Source organism: Neovison vison, chromosome 3 (assembly GCF_020171115.1).
Source record: "Neovison vison isolate M4711 chromosome 3, ASM_NN_V1, whole genome shotgun sequence".
Classification (NCBI taxonomy): domain Eukaryota; kingdom Metazoa; phylum Chordata; class Mammalia; order Carnivora; family Mustelidae; genus Neogale; species Neogale vison.
Genome location: NC_058093.1, coordinates 62,070,013 through 62,092,883, shown reverse-complemented (window position 1 = coordinate 62,092,883; position 22,871 = coordinate 62,070,013). Strand labels below are relative to the sequence as shown.

At 37.4% G+C, this 22,871-nt stretch overlaps 1 pseudogene; it reads left to right on the top strand.

Annotated features, from left to right (window-relative positions):
* Positions 1 to 609: 609 nt before the first annotated feature.
* On the top strand, positions 610 to 22,242 carry LOC122903509 (annotated as a pseudogene).
* The last annotated feature ends 629 nt before the right edge of the window (positions 22,243 to 22,871 follow it).

Here is a 22,871-nt window from a genome sequence, read left to right as displayed (position 1 = left end):
AATAAAGGGACTGAGTTAATAAAGGTAATCTTTAGAAAAAGTACAAATTTTCTTAAGCCAAAGTAAATACTCTGTCCATTCCAGACCCCTAAAAAAAAGAGCAAGGAAGCAGACCACATGGTGAAGCATAGTAACTACAACAAAATATACAGTAAATATAAAAAAAAAATAACAGAGTTGATTACTGATGTGACCAAACATATTAGTCATGAGTCATATCAATATATGTAAATGAGGGTGGGGCACCTGGGTGGTCATGATCAGCTCGGGTCATGAGCCCAGGGTCCTGGGATCAAGCCCCATGTAGGCCTCCCTGCTCGGTGAGCCTACTTCTCCCTCTCCCTCTGCCTGCTGCTCCCCCTGCTTGTGCTATCTCTGTCAAATAAATGAATAAAATCTTTAAATGTATATATGTAAATGAGGTTAATTTACTTACTAAACAGATTTTCAGATTGATTCACAAAGTGAAACCCAACTGTATGCTACATACTATCAACATCCTTAAGGGGTTTAAGGAACATTAAAAATAAAGAGACAGACAAAGTTTTATTGGGCAAATATAAATAATAAAAAGGCAGGGTTCCCTGCAATCCTTGTAACCCTGCAAGCATGGCTCAGGCTGAGTCTGACAAAGCTGCTGAGGATGCTGAAACCTCAGGACTGAGCCAACAGATGATGAGATGCCCTTCACCTACAGCCACTAAGAGCAATCCACTGTGGGTGACACAAACACAGAGCAGCCTGGGCTGCTGGATCTCAAAGTCAGACCAAGCAGGATGCCTGCAATCAGCTGAAAGGGGCTTTCAGGGAAGAATCTTTGAAAGCTTGCATCAACAAAGTAGAAGATCTGAAGAAAAAGTATGGGGAAAAAGTATGGGGGCACAGGGGTGGCTCAGGTCTGATCTCCAGGTCCTGGGATTGAGCCTCGCAGCAGGCTCCCTGCTCAACTGGGAGTCTGCTCCCTCTCCCCATGTTCATGCTCCCTATAGCGTGCATGTGCACGCGTGCTTTCAAATGAAAAAATAAAATCTTTAAAAGAATGAAAGAAAGAGAAAGGAAGGAAGGAAGAGGGAAAGAAGAAAAGAAGGAAAGAGGAAAGGAAGGGAGGAAGAAAGGAAGGCAGGCAGGCAGGCAGGCGCCTGGGTGGTTTAAATCAAATTAAATACTCTGTCCATTTAATCTGGAGTTAAGTCTCTGCCTTCCACTCAGGTCATGATCTTGGGGTCCTGGAATAGAGTCCCGCATCGCATCAGGCTCTGTGCTCAGCAGGGAGCCTGCTCCCCCCAACCCCCGCAGGCCTCTCTGCCTGCTTGTGATCTCTCTCTCTCTGTCAAATAAATAAATAAAATCTTTTTTAAAAAAGAAAGAAAGGGAGAGTATGGAATATAAGGGACTGGATTTGGCTGCTAGCAGTTCATTTCATCTAAACTGCTATAATGCCTTGTTTTCTGATACTGTGGATGACATGAAATAATGAAAATAACCTGTTAGCCAAGGTCCTGAAGACGGTAAAGGATAAATCTCTAACAGAGTAGGAACTGAAATGGTTGCTGGCCTTTGCTGAGTGGTTTTTATCTGTAGATCAAAAGTGCATTTGTTGTTTAGTGATCTGTAAGCTGTGATTATTATTGTTTATTTTGATGTGCAAACTGTCTAAGATTGCACCACTGGCCACCCCTTCAAGCTGGTTTCTCTGTCTTTTCCAGATGTCTCCATTATTTGAGTATTGCTTTCTGGTATAAAAAAAATTAAAAAAGAAGAAAATGTGCATTTGTTACTTGAAATACATATATACATACATAAAAGCAGAGTTGACATCTTATAAATCATCACAAAAAGCATTAAATGAAACAAGGAAAGACATGTTGAAATAACAAAGGTCATAATTCATAACAAAGATAATATTCTTAAATAGCCATGAATATAGCCACCACATTTATAAAACAGAAACTCCAGGAAATACCAGGAGAAACAGTCAAAAACAAAATAATATTATAAAACTTTAATGTATCTTCCCAGATCAAGAAACTCAAGTGGACAAAAAACAAGGAAGGATATAGGACACTTCTTACATCACAAATAGAGTTGATCTTATGAATCTATATTGAATTTTACCACCAATAATAATTTACATACCTTCTTCTCATGGGCATATGGAATATTCACATAAATTGAGTATATATTATATCATATAGAAATCCTCATTTTCATAATAGAGAAATAATTCAAATAGTATTTTCTGATCAGAACATGATATTAATAGAAATGAACAAGAAAATATCCAAAGTGTCTCTTCCAGGTTTAATGCAAAACTTTCTACTGAACAACTCTTTTAGTAAAAGAAAAATACTAAATTAAATTTCAGAATTTTTAAAAAAAATAATGATAATAAAAACAGAATGTATGGGATATAATTAAAACTGTAATTCATAAAATGACATAACCTTAGACACTTAACATCAATTAAAATGAAACAGTAAAAATAAATGAATAAAAATCCCAACCTGAAATCCTAGGAAAAACAAACACCCAACATTGTAAAGCACAAGAAAGGAAATGGTAAAATAAAGCAGAAATTAATTATTAGCAAGATATTAGAATTACTAAGTTAAAATGCTTGTTCTTGGGGGTAGAAATCACTTGGTAACTTATTCAGGGATGAAAAGGATTAAGGAAAAGCATAACTATACATAATAAGAAAGAATCGCTAAAAGAAAAGGAATTAAAACACTGAAGAGACTATTTTATACAACTCTATGCAAATAATACAAAGATGAAATCATAATTTCCCAGTAAGTTTAATTGATCAAAACTGAGACCATTAAATAGAGGTGGCTTAAGTAGACTAATTTCCATAGGAAAAAGAAAAAAGAAAAATTATCCAAATCCTACCCCCTTAAAAAGGCAACAGGCCCAGATGGCTTCACAAGAGAATTCCACCAAACCTTCAAACACCAGATGATTCTAATTATGCTTAAATTATTCCAGAACACAGAAAAAGAAAGCATACTTCCCAACTTTTTTTTTTTTTTTATAAAGCAAGTAGAACATTGCTAATTAAACCTAATGAAGATGATACCAGAAAAGAACAGTTAAATCCCTCACAGCCTCGAACACGAGATTGTACTTTCCCAGCCCAGCTCAGGGAAGGAAAAGTATGGAGAGCTCTGAGGTCAGCTGTCCACAAGCACCAGGTATCTACACTGCCCTTGTTTGTCCTTCTGGGGGGAGACCTGAGGCAGCTTTCAGTTGCTGCAGGCACAGGGCCTGGCATTGCAACTCCGAAAGGAAATGAAGGGAAATGTTTTTATTTTAGCCTTCTACAACCAGGCTGAGCTGCCTCCTGTCCCAGGCCAGATCTACCACCCAACGTGAGCTCTAAACAGTTCCCTTTCCCCATCCCTCAACTCAGGGTTTGCTCACTGTTTCCTCTGTTTTTCTCTCCCTTGTTCTTGGCTGGGGAGTGGAAGGGGCAGGGGGGCAGGGTGTGCAGATATGGGAAACAGGAGGGGAAAAGCCAGTAGTCCTACTAGGTCCACCTCTTGGGTAGAAACAGAACTTCAGCAGAGAAAGGAGATTTGACTAGTTCGACTAAAACTCAGAGTTCTTGAAAGGAGTGGTGGAATGTAAAGTTAGAAAGTTTTTTTCAAAATGAGGAAGGTGGTCAATGACTTGATTTGGGGTTTAAACTAGATTTGTTAGATCCCTGAAGGTTTTCCAGCAAAGGAAGGCTTTCATTAATATCGTGTGATAGGAAGATCAATCTAATGATAATCATTTAGACGAATGTCACAGTTCTAGAGTCCCTTCCTAGTCTTAAGTACAGGCTTCAAGCCAATAGCATCCACGTCTCGGGGAACTTGCTACAATGCAAACTCCCAGACATATGGATCGGAATCTGCGTTTTCATAAAATCTTCAAGAAATTTATGTGTACGTTAAAGTATGAGAAAAGAAAAGCGTAGGTGCAAGAGAAATTGAACCTCAGAAAAATGGTTAAGATCAGAGAAGACAATCGGGTTTCAAGATTGGGTCAAGTGGAGTATGTGAATCCTAGCCCCACGTGCAGATTCATCATGACTTTGACTGTAGTGAATGGCTCACAGCTGCATCGCTGCTTCTTTCCAAAATAACTGAAACTGTTAAATCATAGTAATATTTCAATTTGGAAAAAAAAATCAATAGAAATCCTGCTATTATTCCTTTAACTCTCGAAGATTTTACATGGCTTGTGTTTTTAATGAAGCCATCCATCTGATTTTCCATTTTCTCTCTTACATTCTGGTAGATTTAGAGTCTTCCCCCAAAGTTCCCTTTGTCACTAACCTGGGCATTTTTCCAAGCCCAAAGATAGTAGTGAAAATTATAGGCTCTTCCTACATACTTTTCTTTTTTAAGCAACTAGAACTGGGTTCCATATTAGCAAGCTTCAATCTTTCCCTATTTGTAGAGTTTTTTTAAAAAACATCGCCTTTTTTTAAGCACCTCCACAGTCCTGATCAAAACACAAAACCTTCAAAAGGAGCTAAGTTCAATAGTGTGCAATTAAGGGTGTTGGTTTATATGGTTTCTATAATTTCTTACTGAATATGCATGCAGTTTTATAAATATCATAATAGAATTACTGAGATGTGAAAGCATCTTATACATTCAAGAGCTGAAAAAACTCATTAATACAGAATGCTGTCGATTTGGTTTATATGATATAAATAATACAGAAATAACAATATAGAAATAGAAATAATAATCACAATGAAAGCTGAGTCCCTCTGTGTAACACAAATTCACCCTCAGAATGTTTACCTCCATGCTAAAGTTAAAATGAAGAAAATTAGGTTGACCTCACAACATCCTGGTTCACTCTCAGCAGCAACAGAAAACTTACCTACAGACATGTTTAATAATTAAATATAAGATTATAAAATGAATAATAGAAAAAAACAGTTTTTAGAAGTATCTCAGTATTTTTAATGCCCTTCAGAAGAAAGAAAAAATTCTTGCAACCTAATAATCTTTATGTTATAATAATTACATATTCTCTTCCTTTGGAATCTTAGTCTTGCTCTTAAAATGTCTATCCTTTTTTTTAATTCAGTGTAGAAAGCTATGAAAGGTGATTTCTTCCCTAAAACCAAAACCACAATTAAAATCTTCTTATGTATTCTTCCAGAATTTTTTTCTATGAGTATACTAGTGTCTACATAAAATGTCTGTTTTTTTCTCTGAAACTCACTATCACTTCCATATTCCCCTTAAGCCTCCCATATCTGCACCTCTTTTTTTTTCTCATTTCGCATTCATGACCTACAACAAATAAATTTTCATTTATCTCTCTGATTAAAAACTTAATTGCCAATATTTCTAGTTTCAAAAAAACTCAAAAATAAGTGCATAGAGAGAGTTCAAAAACTCTGTCAGTCTCTGTAATTCTTCTACCTAATTAATTTTGTCACTTGTCTATATATGAGGATACATGATCATTTCTCCCTGAGAAACTGATGGGCACAAACTCCTTCTTTATCCCTTATTAATGAATTTTTCTCAGAAGCATACATGTGCACTTTCTGTTGGGATATACTGCTTAAGAGCAATTATGAGCCTGGGTGGCTCAGTGGGTTAAGCCGCTGCCTTCGGCTCAGGTCATGATCTCAGGGTCCTGGGATCGAGTCCCGCATCGGGCTCTCTGCTCAGCAGGGAGCCTGCTTCCCTCTCTCTCTCTCTGCCTGCCTCTCCATCTACTTGTGATTTCTCTCTGTCAAAAAAAAAAAAAAAAAAAAAAAGAGCAATTATGAGGACTCTACATGGACTAGCTCACTTTCCCTTACATTGATTGCTCAGACTTAACATTGCTTTTGGACTATGTTAATGTCTTTCCTTTACAAAATTCTTTGCTATAAGATATTAAAGAGATAGACACTATCCATTCAAACATTTGTTATTAGAACTGCAATACTCTTACAGAATGATTGTGACTATATAGGAGAGGATTTTGAAATTACAGTTAAACGGTTGTTACCAGAATAGACTTTGCTCCTAAATTATGCAAAATAATTAACTTTGTCATTTAAAAATCTCAGTGGATTCCAGAAGTTTTAATTGGTCAAGGCAAAGAAAAAGATAAGTGAGGCAACATATTCTGGATGGGAGTCCAGGGAATTGCCTGTAGGGTAATTAATTTTCAATTAAACAGAAAGCAAAAGAAATGTTTTTGAAATCCAGTTGGGTGAATAGGGGAAAATATTCAAAGTGTGCATTTATGCTGATGTATGCTATGATTTTAGAGAATGAGCCAATTATGAGTGGGTTATTTTTTATGGTCAGTGATATAGATATTTCATAAATAAATAACTTCATCAATCTCAATGGAATTGATCTAAACAGGAGCCATTGTCACGCTCTCTCTTATCCCAAACGAAGTATTAATCTCTACAACTCTGTGCTTATCATGAAATGTGTGTGGATGTACTCCCATATTCAAGCAACCTAAAACTTCCCCTTTAAGTTTAATTTCCTTGGTTCATTTTAAAGATTTTTGTTTCTGTAAAGAAAATTATGGTGGCAATCATATTTATTTGGTTGATTCTTATTCATGATTCGTAAAAAATTGCCTTGTGAAAATTACCTGAGGCTTAGCACTTTCTGAGGGAAAATAAACATGCCTCTTTTCAATTGTGCCCTATTTGTTTTTTTGAGGCAGAATGAAATTTGAAAAAAAATTAATTCTAGCAAATGTCCTATCTCTTCACATTCTTTTTAGCACATTAACACAATTATATTAAAGTAAATTGCACTTCAAAATCTTAAAATCAGATAATCTGCTTATTATTCAAACTATTCCATACAACAGAAAAAGATAGAAAGTTCCTCCAAATTATTTTATGAAGATATGGTAATCCAAATTTTAAAATTCTGATAAAATACTTTTCAAATGTGTAGATCAATGTCTCATAAGTATGGATGCAAAATTTTAAATGAAGCAATAATGAGTCAACTCAGCAGTATGTTAAAAGACTAATATGGTAGGAGCGCCTGGGTGGCTCAGTGGGTTAAGCCACTGCCTTCGGCTCAGGACATGATCTCAGGGTCCTGGGATCGAGTCCTGCATCGGGCTCTCTGCTCAGCAGGGAGCCTGCTTCCCTCTCTCTCTGCCTGCCTCTCCATCTACTTGTGATTTCTCTCTGTCAAATAAATAAATAAAATTTAAAAAAAAAAAAAGACTAATATGGTAAAGTAGAATTTCTATTAGAAATAAAAGTATTAAAAAAAAAAGAAATAAAAGTATTGTTCGGAATTGGATTATGTAACAGCACATAAACCAATATAAGCAAAAAAGCATATGACTTTCAGATTAGCAATAACTAAAAAAAATAAATAAATAACCCCAGTGCTGGCAAGGATGAAGGGAAATAGATATTATTTACATCAAAGCTGAGAGTTTAAATTACCACAAACATTTTAGGAAGAAATAATAAATTATCTATTAAAATTAAAATTTCATATACTTTTGAACCAGAAATCCTATTTTTAAAGCAGATGACCGAAAAAAAGCATCATTGTAGTGGTATTTCTATAATGATGTTTATTGTGGTGGTGTTTATAGTGATACAAATGAAAACTGAACAATCAACCCTCTAACACCACCCAAGTCAGAACAGCCCCCTGCCCCCATCTGTAAACATCTGTTGGAAACTGAGAAATACCAGCACTTTCTAAAGCTTAAATATGCTGGCACATTATATCTTTAAAAGAATTCAAACATTTTTGGTGGCTCAGTCATTAGGCGTTTGCCTTTGGCTCAGGTCATGATCCCAGCATCCTGGGATCAAGTCCCACAGCAAGCTCCCTGCTCAGCGGGGAGCCTGCTTCTCCCTTCCCCCACCATCGTGCTTTCTCACTCTCTTTCTGTCTCTCTCAAATAAATAAATAAAATCTTAAAAAAAAAAAAGCATTCAAATATTTTACCTGAAAATCTTACAACCCACTAAATCCAATATCCTACTAATAAATCACTTTTTTTTTAATGAATCACTTTTGACAAATGATTTGTTGTCACGAAGAGCCTAGCTGCTAATGGATATGGCATCATAATATTTATTTGACAAAAATAATACTAATAGTAGAATTAAGCTGATTTACAAAACAAAATATTTTTACATATAGAACAAAAAATATATACCACTACTCCACAGATATTTACTAAGTGCCTCCTACTTTTCAGGTAGGTACTCTGCTATCTTCTGAGCATGTTGCAAAATAGATTTGATGCTGGCTTTCAAGGAGTTCATGATCGCGAGCAAGACCAACATCAATCAAATAAATAAACAGGTAAGTGTGTTCACAATTAGAAATTGTGGACTGGATGCTATGAAATAGAATAATGAGGAGGAGTTTCATTCTATAGATTAGGTAGTCAGTAATGGCCTCTCTGGGAATATGGCATTTCATCTATTAGGGTTGAGAAGTCAGCCTTATAAGAGTAGGGAACAAGTCCTCCAGGCAAGTCAAGTAGTCTGTGATTTATTTATGAGTCTGGCTTATTTTTTTAAATGAATCACCATGTCTCATTGGTACTTCATTAGTGCTTAATATTTACTTACTGAATCCAACCATGGACGCATGCTATTCCATCCCTCTTGGCAAAGGGTTATGTGTTGAATTATGGTATAAGGGGCGCATAAGAAACACTAAAATATTTTGAAAGTGAGTACCACGTATTTGTTTGCCATTTGATTATAAAAGGCCTAAGGCATGTGCATAAAAATTGACATAATTACATAAATATACAATTAACCCTTTATATAGTCATGTCTTTGTGGCTCCCATCTCTTCTTTCTCCATGTCCATAATAGTCCACAGTTCAAACCCCAACCCTCCCTATCATTCCATAATTCATTCCATGAGTCCTATCTGAAAGAAGGAGTTGTGAGGATTCATAGGAGTCTGAATCAGAAAGAGTGAGGATCTGAAGTTTGTTTGAAAAGTATTCCCCAGTTTGAGGGAGCATAGCCTTCCTCCCCCTCTCTATTTAAGAATAAATAAGGTGTTTTATGATCACTATCAGGTAACTCAGTTCAATAAGTAGAGCATTCATTGTGTACATTCTACATGCTTAATCCTGTACCCAGCTCTGTGGGGGAATCTCAAAGCATGTTTATTCTCAGCTCACTACAAGCCATGTTCTGTGGCTCTTTGGAACCTGGCCTTCTAGTTGTGTAATTCCACATCTTACCTTTCCTCTCAGACCTGCTGTTAACTGAGGCATGTTTTGAACATGCCTTCCTCTTAAATCTATTTTCTCCCTTAACCAAAGTCCTGGACTCTTTGCTTTTCTGCCTTATCTTCCTTTCCTCACCCCATAAATAGCTTTCCCAAAAGTTTCATAATTGGTCATTTAATGGGGCCATCTCAAACCCACTTGGAATTGCTACCATCAAGCTCCATCAATTCCATATTTCTGCTCCAGATCTCTCTGCATAGTCCACATTCTGATCTCCTACACCCTCGACATGATATGGATGACTCATGATAAAACCAGACTCTCAAATGGCCCTGGAATTCTTCTTCTTCCATTTCCTGTACTCACAATGACTCCTTAAACCATTCAAGAGTCTGAAAGTGATCCTAGTCTCTTCTCTCATTTTCACCTTCCATATCTAATTGATCAATAGATCCCAACAGTTTTGCCCTCTTAATATTCCTCCATTCTTCTCTTTCTTTCCTTGGTGAGGCTCTTAGATCTGGCATGGAGAAATTCAATAGCAATTATTTAACTAGTCTCTGCCTTCCCTTTCACTCTCTCCACAAATCATTCAATGTACTCTCCATAGTTCCCTCAAAGCAGCTGTATTAGAATATCAAAGTACAGCATCAAGTTAAATGTGGTGTTTAATGACAATAGTAAGAGGTTAAGAAATTCAGGAAAGAGAAAAATATATCCATTTTCCTTCCCATGGACTCCCTCTGAAAGCCTTAGGTTTCTAAGAAACAATGTCACCTGAAATATCTCCCTTGAGAACTCTCCAGAAATTTTAGCCAAGAAATTCCCATCATTGGAATTGCCTATTTGTAAGGGCAAACAAAGTAGAGAAAAGGATAGCATATCTAGTGATTTATAGGAAATTATACAAGTATGTTTCAGGACTAGTTTCCCCACTAGAGCCCTAATTTAGGTTCTGATAAAAATGAGACACAAAACAGGAAAATTGGAATAGTGATAAAGAGTGGTAAGAATAATTTCCATTCTCTAGGAATGGAAATCAGGGTTCTACACACCCAGATACAGCATTTTTCCCAAAGACACCCTTCAGATAATTTACCAAAAACTCTGTGTTTGTCCTACTGGTATCACCTCCCACATCATTTCATTCAGGAAATTTCCATTGAACATCACTTCTATGTCCTATCGTGAGCACTGGAGGGTATGAAAGAGAATATAACCCCATGTCCTCAGGGGCTTACATTCTAATTGTGGAGATAACACATGCGAACATCCATCCATGAAAATATACTAAATGAGAAGCTGTAAATATAAATGGTAACAGGAAGTAGGCAAGTGCAGTAAGATGGACAGAGAAGAGGCTAGAGTAGGCAGGGTCCACAGGCAAGTCCAGGTGAAGGTGAAATAGGGTCTATTGTGGCCAAAAGATTTTGTGATATACACACATTGGTGTGTGTAGCATGTTAGAAGTGGGCCCCACCCCAGAAGGTGATAATATAGGCCAGAACAAAGTGCATATAAAATGTACTTAAAAGCAAATCTGGGGCACCTGGGTGACTCGATCGGTTAAGTGTCAGTTCTTGATTTTGGCTTAGGTCATGATTTCAGGGTCATGAGATCGAGCCCCATGTTGAGCACAGAGCCTACTTAAGATTCTCTCTTTCACTCTGCTCCTCCCCTGCTCTCTGTCTCTCTCTCAAAAAAAAAAAAAAAAAAAAAAAATCGTATCTTGTGAGGGGCTTTGTAAGTAAGACACTTAAATTTTATGTATCCTGAAAACTTCTCAACCATGAAGACAAACAGCTTGGTCAAATTCTCTGCCTAAGGACTGATGAGTCACATGGAATCATTTCTTCTGCTCTTTGGAAATCAGTCAGGGAATGGTGGGTTTCACTGCAAATATCTGAAGATTTTCCACACCCACAAAGCCCTCTAGCTACAGCTCAGCATTTTGTACGGCTACACCTGGAATCTTAAAAGAAGTAAAACACTGCCCTCTAGTGTCCAATGTTGAAAACTGAAAATTAAGCACTCCCCTTCGTGTTATTCGAGAGCAGCCGTGGCCTAGGCCCAGCGCAGTATCCAGTATTCGGGTTTTAAGTGGGTTTGCAATTAAAAGGACTAGAGCAGCTTGATATGATACAAGTAAATCCTTCAAGAAATCAAATTCAGAATCAGACCAGATTACAGTGTTTCAAAATGGGGCCTAATACTCTAATTACCACCATGACTCTGCATATATGCAAATTTTTCCTCTAAGGCATTCAACCTATGACTTAAAAATCCAGAAGTCTTAGGGCACCTTGGTTGCTCAGATGTTTAAGTGTCTGCATTTGGGGGACGCCTGGGTGGCTCAGTTGGTTAAGCGGCTGCCTTCGGCTCAGGTCATGATCCCAGCCTTCTGGGATCGAGTCCCACATCGGGCCTTGATTGGCAGGGAGCCTGCTTCTCCCTCTGCCTCTGCCTGCCATTCTGTCTGCCTGTGCTCGCTCTCTCTCCCTCTCTCTCTCTCTCTGACAAATAAATAAAATCTTTAAAAAAAAAAAAGCCTTTCAAAAAAAAAAAGTGTCTGCATTTGGCTTAGGTCATGATCCAGGTCCTGGAATTGAGCCCCATGTTGGGCTTCTAGCTCAGAATCTGCCTCTCCCCTCACTTGTGCTCTGTCTCATTTGCCTTCTCTCAAGTGAATAAATTAAAAAAAATTTTAAAAACCCAGAAATCTTGATTTCTGGTGCAATCCTCACCATCTTAAAAAAGCACGTTCATTTAGACTAACGGTTCAGTAGGAAGTTTATCAGAATCTACCTCTTGACCACGGCCTCATGTGTTCTTTTCCTGCTCCAAATTCCAAGAAGACTTTATTTTGCATTTGTTCAGTTCTTGTTTCCTGTTGGTAAGCATTATTTCTAGTCCCTTTGTGGCCTCGGGGATGGGCATGGTATTTAAAGTGTGTTTGATAAATGTTTGAATGCATGCAAGAATGAATAAATGGTAAGTGAATAATGAATGGACAGATGGATATGTGATAGGTGGTGAAATAATCACTCGTACTTAAAGCAGAGGGGGAAAAAATACTATTCATTGCGCAAATACAAATACACCCTCAATGCTCACCGCACTGGTTCAGAGACCACAGCACGCAACTAATAATATATATACATATATTATATATTATATATATATAATTACATTCTAATTGCAGAGATAACATGCAAATATCTATATTTGTCTTCTACAGATATATAGATATATATCTATCTCTATCTATCTATATATATAGATAGATAGAGATAGATATATGTATACACACACACACACACACACATATATCAGGAAGGCAAGAATGGCTCCAAATCAAGCCTGGGAGGGAGCACTACTGGACTCTGTTGACATCAGAAATGGACACTTTGGCTCTGCTGCTCCTGGTGTAGGCCCTGTAAGGATTACACAGATGCCAGAGCACAAAAGCAGGAGAGAAGAAAACTTGAGAAAGTTGGAGCAGATTCCTCACCCCACTACCCTCAGGAAATGGTCTTCAGTGGACCATAGAACTAAATACACAAGTCACTGCTCCCTTGGAGCTGGGTAGAAACGTCCTGAACAATGGCTCCTATAGGTACCACAGAGTTAATCAATCCTTGAGTCTGATTCAGTCACTCTTTCTGGTTTAGGTGCCCCGTGAATGCTGGCTGGGAACGGTCAGTGATGTGGCAGTGGAGATGTAAAAACTCAGTGATATTAGATGCCGCTTGGTTCAGACTCTTTCAGTGCTCCCCGCTTGGAAGTGTGAATGTATGCAGTAGGTATTTATAGTCGCTGAGAGACTTCCCCAGACAAGCTCCCACTTCTTCCCTTCAAGGTGAGCTGCTCGAAGCTCTCTGCTCCTCATTCCTATTCCTCTAAGCGGTATACCTTGACTCTTTTGTTTTCAAGAGCTCTTTTAAAGGTGCCTTGACTCAGTCATAACAGGACAGACTTTGGACAAATATTTGTATCTACTTCTGCCTTCCAGGACCACAACTGTAAATAAGAAACTTGCCATGGGCACCCTGACAATTAGATGATAGGCCTGCCTTCTGGCCAAAATTCCGTTTCCCTAGAGAACAGAAGTGAAAGGGGTAGGAAATAAGAGGCAAAAATAGAAAAACTAAGGGAAAGTGATATACACAAACAACACCTACAAAACCAGCAACACACAAACATGAGTGGGGTTCTAACTGCCCAACTCTCCTCTAAGGATGTTTGAGACTGGCGCCATTTTCTATCCATGTACTAATTAACTGATCTTTTTTTTTTTTTTTAATTTATTTACTTGACAGAGAGAGATCACAAGTAGGCAGAGAGGCAGGCAGAGAGAGAGAGAGAGGAGGAAGCAGGCTCCCTGCTGAGCAGAGAGCCCGATGCGGGGCTCGATCCCAGGACCCTGAGATCATGACCCAAGCCAAAGGCAGCAGCTTAACCCACTGAGCCACCCAGGCGCCCCTTAACTGATCTTTTTATACCATAGTGCTCAGGCCTCCTCCTTAAAGTACTCCAGTGGTCTCCTCAGTGAATACCAGGACCTTTTTTCTCAGTGCTTATTCTCTTTGGCCTTCTTCAACTTATGACATTTCTGATATTTTTGATTACCCATTCCTTCTGATTTTTCTCCTAAGATTATCATTATTTAGTGGGAATCCAAGCCACTTCCTTTTTTTTTTTTTAAAGAATCCAAACATTTTGGTATGTTTTAAGTGTGTACTGTTACTAAATTAAAATTTCAATACCTACTCACAAAACATAGTGATGTGATTTCACATAGAGAGCATGTCAAAAATCTAAACTTGAAGTTACATGTGACTTTGGGGGCCCACGGTGGTAGGAGAGTGACAGGCTTTTCCTGCCTCTACACCTGGCTTCTACATCTCTTTCATTAACTGCGCTTCCTCTTCTTGCTGCAAAATTCAGTCTTCAGTGCCAATACCTCTCCACTTACTTTCTTTTGGCCTCCTGAACCTGGCCTCCTAAGGCCGATTGTCATCTTATACTAGTAACTCCCCACCTGATTTCCCAAACCTACTCCAAGTCTGCTACCAACACCTCCAGTGTCCTGCAACACATCTAAATCTCCCTATCTGCAAACTGAACACATCACCCTCTCTCTGGGTAGCAAACTAGCTTTCCTCATTCTCCTGTCTTAAATCTCCTTTCAGCAGAAGCTGAGGGTTCCATAGAGACTAGCTGCAGAGTAGGTGCTCATCCTAGCTGAGCTTTCCAAGCTGGGCATGATGCTCTGATGCTGAGGTTATTCCAAAGGCCTTTGGCAGGTGAACAAAGCTAATTATAATGTGATGGATAATAAGCTGTTATGCCATTCTAGCACAGGAAAGTAAAGGGCAGACCCTGAGGTTTACAGAGAAACTGGGGTGTACATTATGCGTGGAAAGGAAATTTTTAAGGTTGTTCAAAGATTTTAGACATTTCTTCATGCCATAGATCTAAGTCTTATTCATTAGTTACATGCATATCACGGTAATAAGATGAAAAATATGACTTTAAGTTACATTTAACTTTTGTTTATTCTTCCATAAATTATTCACTTTGTGGATTTTTGTAGGCAATTTTTAGTCCTGGTATTATAATGATCTGTCAGGGATCTCCTTATGTTCTAAGATCATCCACAGCACCATAGGCAATCTGTCCTTCTAAACATGGAATCAACTAGTATCGATCCATGGTATTGATGGCATTGATCTAACCAGTGGATAGCTTTTCTTAAGCAAGTTATTACAGCCACCTGAATGTTCTCATGAAAGACATGCCATGCATATTACAAGGAAGCAAATTATGATAGTTTGGCAACTCCCCTGTGAAAACCCTCCCTTAGTTTAGACATTATAATTGCTTGCATTCTGAGGTTTGTATTTAATAGAAAAATGTGCTCCTTAAAGTCTTAGTGAGTACCCCAAAGGAAGTGAGGTAATCATGATTAGACAGCACCAATGAACCACAATTTATATCCTAAGAAAAGTAATGAGAGTGGTCAGAACTTCCCCATTTTAGAAGAGTCACCCGGTCTTAGAAACCCAGCTGTGGGAAGTAGATGCTCTTTGTAATCTGCCCCAAAAGACAGAGTGTGCTAAGCTACGGATGAGATGAGAATCCGGACTGTTTAGATAACTGGTGACTCCTATCTTCACACAGGAGATGGAAGCAGTTCGGAAAATGTCTGAGTAGGACACAGTGTTGCATTTTGGAGGTAAAGGACAACTGAAACTCTTTGTAAAGTCTCTATCAGTGGACAGGAATTTCTTTTCCATTGTAATAAAACAGACCTGAGCCAGAGAAAAGAGACATCCCAAATTTGGGCATTTCCTAGGGCACCTGGATGGATGTTCTATAGCCATGGAGGGTTACGTCATCATCATCAGTTGCTGTATAATTAAAAGCACAACAAACTTTAAGTATGAGCAAGATGTAATTATGAAGAACTTCCTCTTATATATGACAAATTAGTATGTTCTATTTCAACACTAAAGATAATTTATTTTTAAACTCTCTGTCTTTTCATGCTGCACATAAATCTTCCTATAGTACAGAATTTTAAAAAATAAAGCATTGATTCTGTTTACAAAGCAAATATATTACTATATTAAACATATTTAATCTGCAGGAATATGAACTGAATGGAAATCAAATTTCACTCTAATTTTTTAAAAGATTTTATTGATTTATATGAGAGAGATATATCACAAACATGGGGGAAGTGTAGAGGAAGAAGCAGACCCCCCAATGAGTAGGGAGCCCAATATGGGGATCGAGGATTGATCCAGGATCCAGAATCATGACCTGAGCCTAATCATGACACTTAACCACTTAACCATCGGAGCCACCCAGGTGCCCCTCAAATTTCAGTTTTAGACCACAGACATTTTTCCAAGAGAATTATCATGATTATGGAGAGGGTTAAGAGACTGGATTTTTCCAGAAGACAGTGTTCTCTTCTAACAAAATTTCTATCAAGGAATTTTTGTTTTGTTTTTATTCTAACCTTAGCAAATTTGTAACTCAGTTTCCATCACAAATCGGAAGGAAGCTTTGGTGGATTTACCCTGTAAGAAGAAAACTGGTAAAGAGAAAATAGTATTATATAATACATAATTTCACATTTGCCAGGAAAATTTTGTAAATTTATTCTCATCTGTATTATATATTATCAGCTCAGATAAGTTTTTCTTTACTCTTCTATTTTTTTCTATTCCTAATAGAACCTATTCCTATAAACATGCCCAAATCTCCACCAGCCAGCTTAAGATAATCTTGACACTCTCTTAAATTGCCTTGCTATCCTCATTGATCTCATCACATGCAAACTTTTGCAAGGATTCTGATACTTCACATGTCCTTCCTCAATTTCTACAGTTTCCTTAATCCCTGGTCTCCACTCTTACAGTTCATTTGAAATTTGTGCCAAGCTCAACAACTTTTTCTCTTCCTTCATTTCGCGATATTTGACCCTGCTAATGTCCTCCTTTTCCTTGGACCTCCCCCCCCTTTTTTGGGCACTTTAATTCTGGCCTATCTCCTGCATCTTTCTGACAGCAACCCAAATGTCCATCAATGGATAAATGGATAAACAAAATACGGCATATATCTGCAGTGGAAATTACTAAGCCTTAAAAAGTAAGGAAATTCTGGCACATGCTACAACATGGATAAATTCTGAGGACATGACACTAAGTGAAATAAGCCAGTCACAAAAAGACAAGTATTGTATGATTCCACTTACATGAGTTACCTTACGTAGTTCAACTCATAAAGCCAGAAAACAGTGATGGTTGTTAGAGGCTGGAGGAAAGGGGAACTGGGGAGTTATTCTTTAAAAGATAGAGATATTTTTTAAAGTATATATCTCAGTTTTGCAAAAGGGAAAGAGTTCTGGCGATGGATGGTGGTGATACAACAATGTGAATGTACACAATACCACTGACCTGTGCACTTAAAAATACGTCAGATGCTAAATCTTATGTTATGTGTATTTTACCACAATAAAACAAATTGGGGGGAAATTATTCTGGTGCCATACTACTCATCCTAGCATAAGTGTGTATCTTTCCTTCCCAATGCAATGTTTTCTTATAATATTACAAAGTACTCATCTTCTCAAACACCCATTCACACTGCATAATCCTGGTTATTTCAAATATAATCATTCCAGTGGTGGGCATAGATGCAGTTAATTCCATCTGGTACAGACTGAAGGATGGCTTACCAAACCTTCAGATAACAAAAGAAAAGCAGCAGAATCCTAAATAACCTAGCTGGTGATCACTTGCCCACCTGGTGTTTATATTTACTCACCTCACTGACCAGCCATCTGTCTTTTGTCTAATGAACCTCAGCCTTGTTAATCCACCTAGCAGTAAATATGTTCACAGCCGGCTATCACCAAAAGGTGCCCCAGCTTTAACAAGGCAGTTTGCATTTGTATGGAGCAGTAGGAGTCCAGACCTACGCTTTTAAGCCACTCTACGGGAAACTTAAAGACACTTTAAAAAATATAATTTATATTCTCAGCAATATATTAATATTAATTACAGTTTTATTACATAGATTTGAGAATCACTAAACCTTTTTATTTTTTTAAATTCTTTTTTTTAGATTCTTTTTTTTTTTTTCAATTTATTATTTGACAGAGAGAGACCCAGTGAGAGAGGGAACACAAGCAGGGGGAGTTGGAGAGGGAGAAGCAGGCTTCCTGCTGAGCAGGGAGACAGATGCCAGGCTTGATCTGAGTACCCTGGGATCATGACCTGAGCTGAAGGCAGACACTTAACAAGTGAGCCACCCAGGCGCCCCTTACTAAACCCTTTTAAAGAAAAATCTGAATCATTAAGATTGAACTTCATAAGGCTGAAAATGTGTATGTCAAATTTAGAAAGCAAACAGCAACAATGAACAGCAAATTTGACTCTTTTAAAAGAAAGTGTATTGGGTAATTTGCAAAGTCAACTTGAAAGATTCTTTGAGAACTACAAGAATAGAGAATGTGCTTGAAGATAATAAAGAAGTTAAGAGCCTTGCTAGACTGTGGTGCATTCATACTTGGGAATATTACTTAGTAATGAAAGGTAATAAGCTGTTAATACCTGCAACAATTCAGATGGATTTCAAGGGCATAACAATAAGTGAAATAAACCAATCTCCAAAAGTCCCACTACTATGTGATTCCACTTATATAACAGCCTCAAATTACAAAATTATATCAGTTGAGAACTGCTTAGGGGTTTCCAAGGGCTAGGGATGGTAAGGGGTCAGGGGCATGACTATAAAGAGAAGGAGATCTTCGTGTAGGTAGAATCGTTCTGTATCTTGATAGTGGTGGTCTATGCATGTGCCAGATTGGCTCAGAACTATGCATATATCCTGCACCAAATTCCTGGTTTGACACTGTAATACAATTATGTAAGGAATAGCATCAGGGACATATGGATGAAGTACACAGGACATTTCTCTGTACTATTTTCTTTACGATTTTATCTATTTATTTGACAGAGAGAGAGAGTGAGAGTGCAAGCAGGGGAGGTGGCAGGCATGAGGAGAGGGAGAAGCAGGCTCCCCGCTGATCAGAGAGCCTGACATAAGGCTGGATCCCAGAACCCTTGGATCATGACCTGAGCCAAAAGCAGAAGCTCAACCAACTGAGACACCCAGGCACCCCATCTCTGTACTATTTTTGCAATACACTGTGTATCTATAATGATTTCAGATAAAAAGTATTAAAAAAAAAAAGACATGTTCACCAAATGGAAAGGATCCAATATGCACATAAGGAAGGAAGAAGAGGAAGAACGTAATAATCAAGAAGGAATAGAAAAAAATACGCTAAGCCAAAGAAATATTTGTCTCTATACTGAAAGGGCCAATCAGGCAAAAATCAATGTAGTGTATAGTCCACAGCTACAAATATCCTTGAAATTTATGGTCTTCAAGGATAATTAAAAAGTACTATAGGCAGAAACTACAACCAATAGGCAAAAGGAAAAGTAGTTGGGAGTTAAAATTACACTTTCTTTTTATAATACTAAATTTTGGTGGTGACAAGAGTGATTTCTATGCAAATAGTTCTGAAAATGTGAAATTACTTCAAAAGCTTGTTTAAAATGCATATTCCTGGACCTTATCTCCATATATTCTGAGGCAGATGGCCCAAGAATCATATTATTTGAGTAAGACTGGTCTACTGAATTTTGAAAAGAAAAGATTTATGGTGAAAAAATCTTAACTTAGCCAAACTTTTATTAGAGTGAGAAGGAATCAGAAATTGTAAATCTCCAATGACCTTTTTTGGAGAAGGTACTTATAGCTGAAAAAATATTACAGCTGATGAAAAGAACACATAAAAATTATAAACCCTCAAGAGGGGATATGGTATTAAAAAATTGGTGATGTGTAATGCACCCCTTAAAATAAGCATTAGATTTTAATCAGTAGTTTTTAACATAGCTACATTATACAGTTAAACTATCTTGGGAAATATTTCTTGGGAAGGAAAATATACAATATAAAAAAGGAGATCTTAATATCAAAGAATTTAAATAAGTCTTAACTAATTAATGCATGTTGGGAAGGAGAAAAGGAAAAGTAAGTATTATGAGTCTCATCTGATATAGGAAAACCAGTAATAATCATATTTTTGTCATTAATTTGAAATTATATATATGTATATATACATGTAGGAAACTAATTCAACACTGTGTATCAATTGTACTTCAATAAAAATTACATACTTTGTATATTACCCTGTATAGGTATTAAGTTATGCATGTATATAGTATGTACAGAATGTGTATACAATATATGTATTTATAACTATGCATATATTAAAGCTAAACACTGTAGAACACAAATGAGACAAATGTACTCTACATTCTGCAAATACTTGTAGGAAAAAAATAACTAAAAGGAAAAAATTTTTAATGATATATAATGTATAGCAGAGAACAAAACAATAAGTATAAACCATAAATTAAAAATTAAATGGCAAAATAAGATCAAACACCACTTTTTATGATAAATGTAAGTGACTTAAAAGGAAAATACCATCAGATTGGATCATAAGGGAAATTAAAGTCACTGCTTCTTAAGAGAGCATACACATAAACAAATCAACAAAGAAATGTTGGAAATAAAGGGGTTCAGAAAGTTTCTCCAGTCAAAATGGATATAAAAAAGTCAGAGGAGCAGAAAGGCAGAAATTAGAATCAAAGAATCATGTATGTGGCAAAAAACAAAAAAAAATGAAATGGGATAAAATGATTATTATACATCTATAAAAGTTACAATGTGCAAGGCAAATATAAAATTATGCCATATGGCAAAGAAATATATAGAATATAAACTATTAAGAAAGAAAGGAAAAATTCTCTTAAAATTTAACATAACTCTTGGGGCACTTGGGTGGCTCAGTTAAGCATAAGACTCTTGATTTCAGCTCAGGTAATGATCTCAGGGTCCTGGTATCAAATGTTAGGTAGGGCACTGGGCTCAGTGGGGAGTCTGCTTGAGGATTCTCTCCATCTCGCTCTGTCCCTCCCCACTGCTCATGTACTCTCTAAAATAAATAAATAAATCTTAAAAAAAAATTTGAGATACCCCTATAATAGGTATATGAAGGAGATGAAACAGAATTTCGAAAGAATTATAAAAACTTAAAGAATTGTAAAATATCATTCACAGTCAGGATTAAACATTACATTATATAGAGAATTTCCTACCACATCCACAAAGCAAATATTAATATTGACTCTATCAGTTTTGATAAAATAACATTTTTACTCAACCTCCCCAAAGAGCATATTCTTTCCATATCTAATAAGCAATCCAGGATGTTAAGAAGTAATTAATATTCTCTAATTCTTAAAAATGCTTTGTCCTATAGATAGGCATTATACCTGATTTAGTCACTGTCTGATAAGAGTGTGAGAGACTTACAAATAAAGCCTACATCAGCCTCTCTACACACTTTACTTCACCACAACTAGACTGAGTAAAGGCCACCAAATAGGTCCCAATCTTAATTCTTGATCTTATAAAACACCCTATATGGTGAAAGGACTGTGAAATTAGGGAAAAGGATTTTTTTTTTTTAAGATTTTACTTATTTATTTGACAGACAGAGATCACAAGTAGGGAGAGAGGCAGGCTAGGGAAGCAGGCTCCCCGCTGAGCAGAGTGCCAGATGCGGGGCCCGATCCCAGGACCCTGGGATCATGACGTGAGCTGAAGGCAGAGGCTTTAACCCACTGAGCCACCAGGAAAAGCCACCAGGGCACCCACCTGGTGCCCCAGGAAAAAGGATCTTGACAAGAGGAGATTATGCTGGATTCTCCGGGTAGGCCAGAAATGCAATCACAAGTTTTCTTGTAGGAGGAATGCAGAAGAAAATTTCACCACAGAAGAGAAAGCAAAGTCACCATAGAGGCAGAGATTGAAGTGGTGTGGCCGGGAGCCAAAGAACGACACAGCCCCAGAAGCCAGAACAGACAAGGAATAAACTCCATCCTAGACCCTCCAGAAGGAGCATGGCCTGGCTGACACCTTGATTTCAGTCCAGTGAATGATTTCAGTCTTTTGGCCCTCAGAATTGTGAGTGAATAAATTTGTGTCACTTTAAGCCATCAGGTGTGTGTTTTAAACCCTCTGCCATAGGAACTAGGAGACTGACTGTACTCAGTATGCCCACCTAGTTCTCTCTCTGGGACTCTCAGTGTATCAGCAACATTAACATTATTTTCCTTGTCAGCCAATCACCATGAATTTCTTCCCTTCTTACAACTATATCTAAAATCGGGGAGAAGAAGCAAACAGAGTCAATTTTTATCTAATCTCCCTTTTGGGGAAATAAATGAAAAATATCTCTATAAGAGAAACATAACCTATACCATCTTAAAGTAAAATTACCTCAGTTTATATTCTTGTCCTTTTTTGATCCAGCTGCTGGAAATGAAGAAAGTATCTCAGCAACCTGCAGACAATGGAGATTAAGAGAAGTGTCAGAAGAACACAATGCCTAAGCCAAGTCTTTGAAAAAGATTTCTGGGGGTGCCTGGATGGTTCAGTTGACTCTTGATCTTAGCTAAGGTCTTGATCTCAGGGTCCTGAATTCAAGTCCTGAAAAGATTTCAGTACATCTCTTTGACCAAACTTTAAGTTGCTAATATATTTTTCACCATAATTTTATTTTTAATGAATACTCTTGGTGAAAAAGTAATGCATTTGATAAATGTAAAGGCTATTATAAAGTCATTTAACCTAAGAACCATGCAGCTCTTCCTTAAAGAGTTCCCCTACCTTGATTTACACAGATCTTAACTTTCAAGAGATTCAACATGGCTGCTTCAGTAAAAAAGGAGATACTGTAAGTCCCTCAATATTTGACCTGAAGGGACGTTAAACGTTTCTTTTGAGGCCAATGTCGACTGTAAGAATTAGATTGGGCCAGTTCAGTTACTGCTTCCATGCTTATGTTTTTCTTCCTCAAATTTTAAAGTCCATTCACTGCTCTTGAACAAATAGGAAGGAAACACTGTGGACTATCATAGTCTAGCTAGGAAAACAGAAACCATTTCCAGTATTCACAGAAGAATGGAAAGCACAGGTGGTCCACAGAGAAT